Genomic DNA, 9,344 nt, shown 5'->3' on the forward strand with positions numbered 1-9,344 from the left:
AGGTAGCTGCTGTGTTTAAGACATATGGTCCTTTTGGCTCAGGGACACAAATATCTGCATTTCTAGAATTCAAAACCAAAGGTGGAACAACACCATGGGAGGTTCTAAGGAAGGAAGCAGGTAGGCTGTCTAGACCTAAGAGGTCAGTCCTGTTCTTTTCTGATGTCTCCGGGAAAGAAAATGTGGTCAGCATGAAGATGTTTTATTGCTGATGCCCTCATAGAGAGACATCGGTGTTCAAATCTCAGCACTGTGTCTTCAGGTACGATTTCACCTCTCTAAATATGCACAGAACTGAGCTTCCCAAAAGGACACTGTCTTAGTCATCTGGTGCTGCTGTAACAGAAATACCACAAGTGGGTGGCTTTAATGAACAGAAATTTATTTTCTCACAGTTTAGGAGGCTAGAAGTCCAAATTCAGGGCGCCGGCTCTAGGGGAAGGCTTTCTCTCTCTGTAGACTCTGGGGAAGGTCCTCGTCTCTTTTAAGCTTCTGTTCCTCAGTTCCTTGGTGATCTTCATGTGGGGTGTATCTATCTTCCCTTCAATTTGTGCTTCCTTCTCTGTGCCTACCCGTTGCCATCGAGTTGATTCCGACTCATGACGACCCTATAGGATAGAGTAAAACTGCCCCAAGAAAGTCCTGTTTCCAAATGGGATTACATCCACAGGTATAGGGGTTGAGGATTTACAACACATATTACTGGGAGACACAATTCAATCCATAACAGATGCTTTGATGAGTGGTGTAATGATAGGCTTCTGGAGGATTCCCTGTCTATGGCATTTGCCCATCCCCAACTGTTGCTCCTTGCTTAAAATATATGTATCTCGTGCTGGAATGCCAGGACAATTGCTACTCAGTGCATGCACAAAATAGTTTTACAACATGTGGCCATTGAGGAACAGCTTTCAAATAGCATATACTCTGGTAGCATCTCCCCCCACTGAATGGAAAATTTAGCTAGAAGTCAGGCTAGGAATGGAACGCCAGGGAGACAAGGGCCTTGGTTGCCTCATTCCAACTCATAGTGACCCTCTAGGACAGAGTAGAAATGCCCCATTGGGTTTCCAAGGCTATAATCTTTACAGAGGCAGACTGCCACATCTTTCTCCCACTGAGGGGCTGGTGGGCTTGAACTGCCAACCTATCAGTTCGAAGCCGACCTCTTAACCACTATGCCACCAGGGCTCCTTAGTGCTGCCATTTATAAAAATACCACAAGTGAGGGGGTTTAAAGAACAGGAATTTATTGTCTCATGGTTCTGGAGGCTAAAAGTCCAAGGTCTTGGCTGTGGCCATTCCTAGCTTCCAGTGGTTTTGGGTAATCCTTGGTGTTCCTTTGCTTGTAGATGGGTTCTCATGTGACATCTGTCTGACTCATGTGTGTGTCTCTGTCTCTATTCTGCTTTTTTATAAGTCAGAAGTGGTTAAGGTTAGGACTCACACTACTCAGGTATGCTTTCATTAACATAACAAAAGAAAAATCCTATTTCCAAACAGGGTCACATCCATAGGTATAGCGGCCAGGACTCCTATACATATTTTGGGGGGTTACCATTCAATCCATAAAAATCTTTTATTCCCATGGAGAGTTTGGAGAATAAAAAGTTTAATTTGCTTATTCTTTCACTGATTTACAAAACAAACCTTACTAAGCAGCTACTACACACCAAGCAAGGATCCCTGGTGGTGCAATGGTTAAGCTCTCGGCTGCTAACCGAAAGGTTGATGGTTCGAACCTACCCAGCTGCTCCTCGGGAGAAAGACCTGGTGATCTGTTCCTGTAAAGATTACAGCCAAGAAAACCCTATGGGGGCAGGTCTACTCTGTCACATGGGGTCACTATGAACTGGAATCAACCAGACTGTACCTAACAACAAAAACAAATGCGCCAAACAACGGGGGATACAAACATAAAGGAAACGCAGATCATGCCCCTCCAGTCCCTTCTCCATTTTAGGCTCTGTATATGAGGGTTTGGTGGTGCAGTGGTTAAGGGCTTGGCTGCCAAGGAAAGGTTGGCGGTTGGAACTCACCAGCTCGGAGAAAGATGTGGCAGTCCGCTTCCACAAAGATTACAGCCTTGGGCCCTATGGGGCAGTTCTACTCAGTCCAATAGTGTCTCTGTGAGTTGGAATCGACTCGATGGCAACCGGTTTTATTGTTTTACTTTTTTTAATACGTGGTTTTAAGCAATTTTGCACAAATGGACTACCATCCTGAACATCGGAAATCGAAACAGGTGATCTCCTCTTTCCCTGCCGCCCCCGAGTGTTGTGGAGGTGGAGGCTCGGGAGCATTCAAGATTTGGCTCCACCCATCACCAATCACCCCAGCGGAGGAAGGCATCACTGCTGAAGGGGTAATGGACATTAATAGTACTGAACGAAAGGTGCTGAAGACTGCCCTCGTCCCCAATGACCTAGTGGAATCCTGGAAGCTGCCAAAGTCTGAGACAAGTGCCAAGACCATGTGTGTGCACTTGGGTCCAGCTGTGATGAGTCTGGGTATGTCAAGTTGGTGGAGGCCGTTTGTGCTGAACACCAATTCAACCTGATTAAGGGGGATGACAACAAGAAACTAGGGGAGTGGGTAAAACCAAAAATTTATCTGTTGCTGTCGAGTCGATTCCAACTCATAGCAACTACCCTATGTGACAGAGTAGAATTGCCCCATAGGGTTTCCAAGGCTACATACAGTCTTTACAGGGAACCATAGTGGCACAGTGGTTAAGAGCTCAGGCTGCTAACCAAAAGGTTGGTAGTTTGAATCCACCAGCTGGTCGATGGTAATGTGTTTGGGTTTTTTTGGGTTTAATTTTTATGGGAGCAGATCTCCAAATATTTCTCCTGTGGATTTGCTGGACGGGTTTGAACCACTGACCTTTCGGTTAGCAGCTGAGTGCTTAACCACTGCACCATCAGGGGTCCTGGGGAGTGGGTAGGCCTCTGCACAATCGACAGAGAGGGGAAACCCGGTAAAGTGGTTGCTTGCAGTAGTGTGGTTGTTAAGGACTATGGCAAAGAATCTCAGGCCCAGGATGTCGTCAAAGAGTATTTCAAATGCAAGAAATGAACCAATAAATAAATTGGCTCTCAAAAAAGAAACAAGTGATTTCTTGAATTCATCAATAACCAATTCTCACTAAGAATACTGTGCATAAATATAAGAAAGAGAATTCTCGGGACCTAGTTCAAAGATCTTACTTAAATATATTCTTGAACACAACAGAATTCATAAAGACAAAGTTCCGCATCCTACTTTGGTGAGTAATGTCTGGGGTCTTAAAAGTTTTCGAGCAGCCATCTAAGATACAACTATTGATCTCTTCCTGTCCGGAGCAAAGGAGAGTAAAGAAAACCAAAGATTCAAGGGAGCAATGAGTCCAAAGGACTAACGAACCACAGCCTACACGATCCCAAGACCAGAAGAACTAGATGGTGCCAGCTAACACCACCAATGGCTCTGGTTGAGAACACAATGGAGGGTCCTGGACAGAGCGGGAGAAGAATTGTAGAACAAAGAATCAAATTCACAAAAAAAGAACAGACTTACTGATCTGACAGAGACTGCAGGAACCGCCGAGACTCTGAGCTTAAGACACCCTTCTGACCTGGAACTGAAGCCATTCACGGAGACCACCTTTCAGTCAAACCACAGACAGGCCCATAAAATAAACAATAACACCCAACAGGAACATGCTCCTTAGAACAATCAATGATACGAGATCAAAAGGGCAACATTTGCCCCAAAGCAAAGATGAGAAGGCAGAAAGGGATAGAAAATCAGGACGAAAGGAAACAGGGAACCCAGGACGAACACGGGGAGAGTGCTGACACATTGTGGGGAAGGAAATCAATGTCATGGAACACTTTATGTACAAACTATTGAATGGGAAACTAATTTGCTCTGTAAACTTTCAGCTAAAAATGTAAACAATTTAAAACAGTAACAACAAAATAAATAAATAAAAATACTCTTGGAAAACCAGAGTAAGACAATGGACTTTTTAATTCTGCAATGAGATGATATTAGTGCACCCACCTACTTTTGAATATGCACAACAGCAGAACAGGAAAGGGATGAGGCTAAGGGGAGACTCTGGTTAGGGCCCCTTCAGCTGCATGATCTTAGAATCAGAATCCCTCTTTTCCAGATTTGAAAGGTTTCTCTGCCTGCAACCACAGGAAGCCACAGAAGTAACCCCAACTGCAGTGGCTTCACTCAGACTAGGTGTAATCAGATATATTTATTTTCTGAGGGAAAAAGGCCTTACAGATACACGTAGTCCCCGACTTACAACGGGGTTCCATTCCAACAACTTCGACGTAAGTCGATTCCGATATAAGGCAAATATCTCATTTTTTTCCGTTATTATTGCCTTTTATTATCAGTATCTTTATAAATCCCATCTTTATGTATCTTTAGGGGTTGGAAACATTACATATAAACTTACAGATATGATGACATCAGCAAGTTAGACACGGCAACATTGTGTGTAGTACATATTACTAATGATAAGATGTGCAAAAAATAACGACAATCGTTAAGTGTGGTTCGAGGTAACTTGAATATGTTGTAAGTCGGGGACTACCTGTAATGAGGATGGAGGCAGAAGTCAAGTTTTGGAGTGACCTCCTGTGATAATCGCTGTGCACTCTGACCAAGTCACCTTACCTCCTTGGACTCCACGTCCCTCACTTGTAAAATGTTAGTGTTGTGCTAGATAATGTCTGAAGAACAAAATAAAAAAAAAATCATTGCCATCGAGTCAATGCCAACTCATGGCAACCCCACGTGTTACAGAGTAGAACTGCCCCATAGGGTTTTCTTGGTTATAATCTTTATGGAAACAGATCACCAGGCCTTTCTTCTGTGGTGCTGATGAATGGGTTAGAACTGCCAATCTTTAGATTACCAGGTAAACGAAAACCATTTGCACCATCTAGGGACCTTTCAGATGGTGTCTGCAGTGTTAATTCTATCATTTTATGATAAACGGGGCACTGTGCAGTCTGTCAGGAACCCTGGTGGCGGAGTTAAGCGCTCGGCTGCTAACCGGAAGTTTGGCGATTCAAATCCGCCAGCCACTGCCTGGGAGAAAGATGTGGCAGTCTGCGTCCATAAAGATTTACAGCCTTGGAAACCCTATGAGGCAGTGCTTCTCTGTCCTACAGGGTGGCTGTGAGATGGAATTGACTCAACAGTAACGGGTTTGGTTTTTAGGGGCAGTCTGTTTTACAATTTTAGTTTATTGATTAGGTATTTCATCAGTGGCCAAAGTTGCTTCAGTGCAAAAATTAGAGTAATCATCTTGAGGCTTCGAGGGTATTAATTCGCTAAAATAAATGAGTCATTTCACACCTCTGTCACTGCTGTCTTTTCCAACTCTCTTAACAAAAGAACAAATAAGCAGCAGACAGCAATGCATTAATTCACGGGCAAAGATTATTTTAGGCAATTAGAAAAGTTAGACACTTCTCTGTTTTTATGTATATGTTGCATACATAAATACGAGTACATATTTATAAATATATACATGCTATTATTTGTCATAAAACATGAACACTCCAAACAAATAAAAGTATAATAGCTAACATTTATAAAAAAAGCACTGGTGGTGCAATGGTTTAAGCACTTGTCTGCTAAACAAAAGGTCAGCAGTTCAAACCTACCAGCCCACTCTGTGGGAGAAAGTCCTGGTGATCTGCTTTCATAAAGATTACAGCCTTAGAAACTCTATGGGGAAATTCTACTCTGTCACATGGGTTTGCTAAGAGTTGGAATTGACTTGACAGCAGTGGGTTGGTTGGTTGGTTTTAACATTTATAATATTTACTGAGCACGTACTATGCACTATTGAAGTCTTTGTATACATTATTAGTAGCTTCTTATTTTCAATAATTTCTTCCATTTCCAGTGTTAATGCTCTCAATAAAACTTCTCAAAATAATGGAAGTTGACCAAGTTTATTGCAAATATCTTGTCTGACAGGATAGTTGTTGTTAGAATGTAGGCAAATAACAATTCATAAAAAAGGACTCGCAATTTGTTGGAACCTTTGGTAGAGGCATCTCTGGAAATGCATGGATTTGATCATGTTTATCATGGGGGAATGGGTTCTGTCACCACAAAAACTTTCTTCTTTTGGAGAGGGAGGGAAAATCTTGGAGATTATGGAGAGTGGAAGACATTTCCATCCCTACTGATATCAGGAAAAAAAAATCTTTATAAGGCTTAAAGAAAATTTCCTGGGCAATGAGGGTCACATTTGATAAGTGATCGTGATATTTGAATCACATGTTCTGGAAACAAGTTACGGAATAATTTTTCACATCACTGAGACAGTTTGGGTGTGGCTATTTCTGTCTGGACCATTCTAAAATCCATATAGTATGGAAATGTCATTTAAAAAAAAAAAACACCTCGTTGTTGTTGAGTCATGACCCTATAGGACCTGGTAGAACTGCCCATAGGGTTTCCTAGGCTGTAACCTTTATAGGCGCAGACTGCCACATCTTTCTCCTAAAGAGCGACTGGTGGATTTGAACTACCAACCTTTTGGTTAGTGAAAGGTTACAGCTTTGGAAACTCTACGGGGCAGTTCTACTCTTACATGGAGCTGCTATGAGTTGGAACTGACTCGATGGCAACGAGGTGGGACTATCATCCTCCTGACTCTTTTGGGATTTGTTGAAGCCTGCCCCTCGCTGTCCATTTCCACTGTCACTCTCTAACCCAGCAAGTCTCCTGGATCCAACGGCCCTAACGTACCATATTTGTCACTGTTGATCGCCCACTTGACAAGCTACAGTGGCTTCTGATCACAACTGTACCCTCATTACGACTTCTGTCTCCAAAGCCTGCACTTCTCTTCTGCTCCTAAAGGAACCTATTTACCATTCCCCTCCTGTGCTTGACTTAGGAGTCCCTGGATGGTTAAGTGCTCAGCTACTAACCGAAAGGCTGGCGGGTCAAACCTACCCAGAGGCATCTTGGAAGAAAGGCCTGGCAATCTGCTCCCCAAGTTCACAGCCGTGAAAACCCTACAGAGCGCAGTTCTACTCTGAAACACATGGGGTTGCCACGAGTCGGAGTAGACTCAACGACAACTGTTTTGTTTTAGTCTTTTTAAAAAGAAATCCAGAGGGGGCATTAGTGATTCAGTGCTGGATTCTTGCCTTCCGTATGGGAGACCTGGATTTGATTCCCAACCAGTATACCTCATGCAAGCTACCAGCCATCTGTCCGTGGAGACTTGTGTGCTGCTAGGATGCTGAACAGGCTTCTGCAGAGCTTCCAGACTAAGACAGACTGGGAAGAACAACTCAGCCAACTACTCCCAAAATATCATAACCATTGAAAACCCTATGGAGCTTCGGTAAAGGAGGGTGAGAACGGTTGTACAACTTGAAGGATGCGATCAATGTCACTGAATTGCATATGTAGAAATTATTGGATTGGTGTATGTTCTGCTGTGTTTATTCTCAACAACAACAAAATAAAATAAACGGATTGCTACAGATTAAAAGCAGAAGCAGATACGAGAACTGGCTGTCTTCTGCTCAGGCAGACTTTAAAGAAATTTGCAAAAATGTAAAACAGTGTCACACTTCTCACTTTTTTTTTTTTTTTGCTTTGAAAAATATATGTTATTTAACACGTAAAGTGTTTATAATTATAATTTTTAAACAAATAAACAAATAAGTATTTTTTTAAAAACTTTCTGGAGCACAGTTCTACTCTGAAACACCTGGCATTGCCGTGAGTTGGAATCGACTCCATGGCAACTCGTTGGTTGGTGCTTAGCTTGTTCCCAGTCTCGGCCTTTCCACTTATTAAACTCGTTGCCACTGAGTCGATTCTGACTCATAGAGACCCCATGTGACAGGATAGAACAGCCTTATAGGGCTTCTTAGGCTGTCATCTTTACGGGAGCAGATCACCAGGTCTTTCTCCTGCAGAGCCACTGGTGGGTTAAACTCCTGACCTTTCGGTTAGCAGGCAAGTACTTAACCACTGAGCCACCAGGGCTCCTTTTCCACTTATTATTTCCCCATAATTTGTATTTCCTCCCACTCTTTCCCTCAGGCCACATCCACTGTTCATTTTGCATCTGAGCATATCGCTTTGTATTTGTCTCCTCTAGAGGGCCTATCTGTGACTGCGCATAGAATCTGTGATTCCGCGTCTTGAAGATGGAGTGGTCAGGGTACCCGGCGAATGGATGGAGGCAGACATGGGTGAAGGCTTGGACGGATTCTGGGACTCTCGTGAGGAGGCTGCTCCCGTGTTAAAGTGGTATTTGCCTGTCAGTATAGAAAAATCTCCTCACAATATTTTTCCAGCACACAATAAAGAAAATGCTATATCGATGCAAATGAATATGTCTTAATTAAGTTTATGTAGACCGCAGTAGGAATTAATTTTCCAATGGTGTTTGGAAATGAAAGAAATGGTTGAAAAGAACAATGACTAATAACTTCCAACGGACAAGGAAGGGGACAGAAATTTGTGATGGGAGACTTCAGAGTGCTGGCTTCACACGCCCACACACTGTGATTTTGGGTAAGATTAGAAAAGTCAAATTCTGTGGCTCCCAAATAGTAGAAAATGGTAGGAATGGCTGATTGATAAATAGGTTAGTCCAGAAGATAGCTCCCGACCGCCTCCTGGCCAAAAACGAAACCAAACCCCTTGCCATCGAGCTGATTCTGACTCATAGTGACCCTATAGGACAGAGTAGAACTGCCCCATAGGGTTTCCAAAGAGCGGTTGGTGGATTCAAACTGCTGACCTTTTGGTTAGCAGCCATATCTCTTAATCACTGCGTTATCCCAGAAATAATTCTTCATCAAAAATGCATTATTTGTGCAAAAGAGTCTTTATTAATAACCCACATCAGGACTTGGCAAACTACCCATGGGCCAAATTCGGACCACCTCATGTTTGTGTCAATACGTTTTTATTGGAACACAGCCATGCCCACACATTTTCATATCGTCAGTGGCTGATTTCTCGCTACTGTGACAGAGCTGAGTGGTTATGACAGAGACCCTGTTGTTGCTGAATGTTGTCGAGTGGTTCTGACTCATAGCCACCCCGTGTGACAGAGTAGGACTGCCCCATAGGGTTTCTTAGGCTGTAATCTTTAAGGGAGCAGGTTGTCAGACTCCTGTGGAGCCTCTGGGTGGATTCAAACCTCCAACCTTTTGGTGAGCAGCCCAGCACTTAACCAGTGTGCCACCAGGGCTCTTTGACAGAGATCCTATACCCACAAAATTGAAAATGGCTCTTTTTCAAAAAAGTTGGCCTACCCTTGACCTACACAATCTAAGACT

The 9,344-nt window shown here is 43.1% G+C and overlaps 1 pseudogene; it reads left to right on the top strand.

The window, feature by feature from the left end:
• The first annotated feature begins 2,209 nt into the window (after positions 1-2,209).
• On the top strand, positions 2,210-3,340 carry LOC101360518 (40S ribosomal protein S12 pseudogene; annotated as a pseudogene).
• Positions 3,341-9,344: the final 6,004 nt, after the last annotated feature.

Source organism: Trichechus manatus, unplaced genomic scaffold (assembly GCF_000243295.1).
Source record: "Trichechus manatus latirostris isolate Lorelei unplaced genomic scaffold, TriManLat1.0 scaffold00118, whole genome shotgun sequence".
In the NCBI taxonomy this organism is placed as follows: domain Eukaryota; kingdom Metazoa; phylum Chordata; class Mammalia; order Sirenia; family Trichechidae; genus Trichechus; species Trichechus manatus.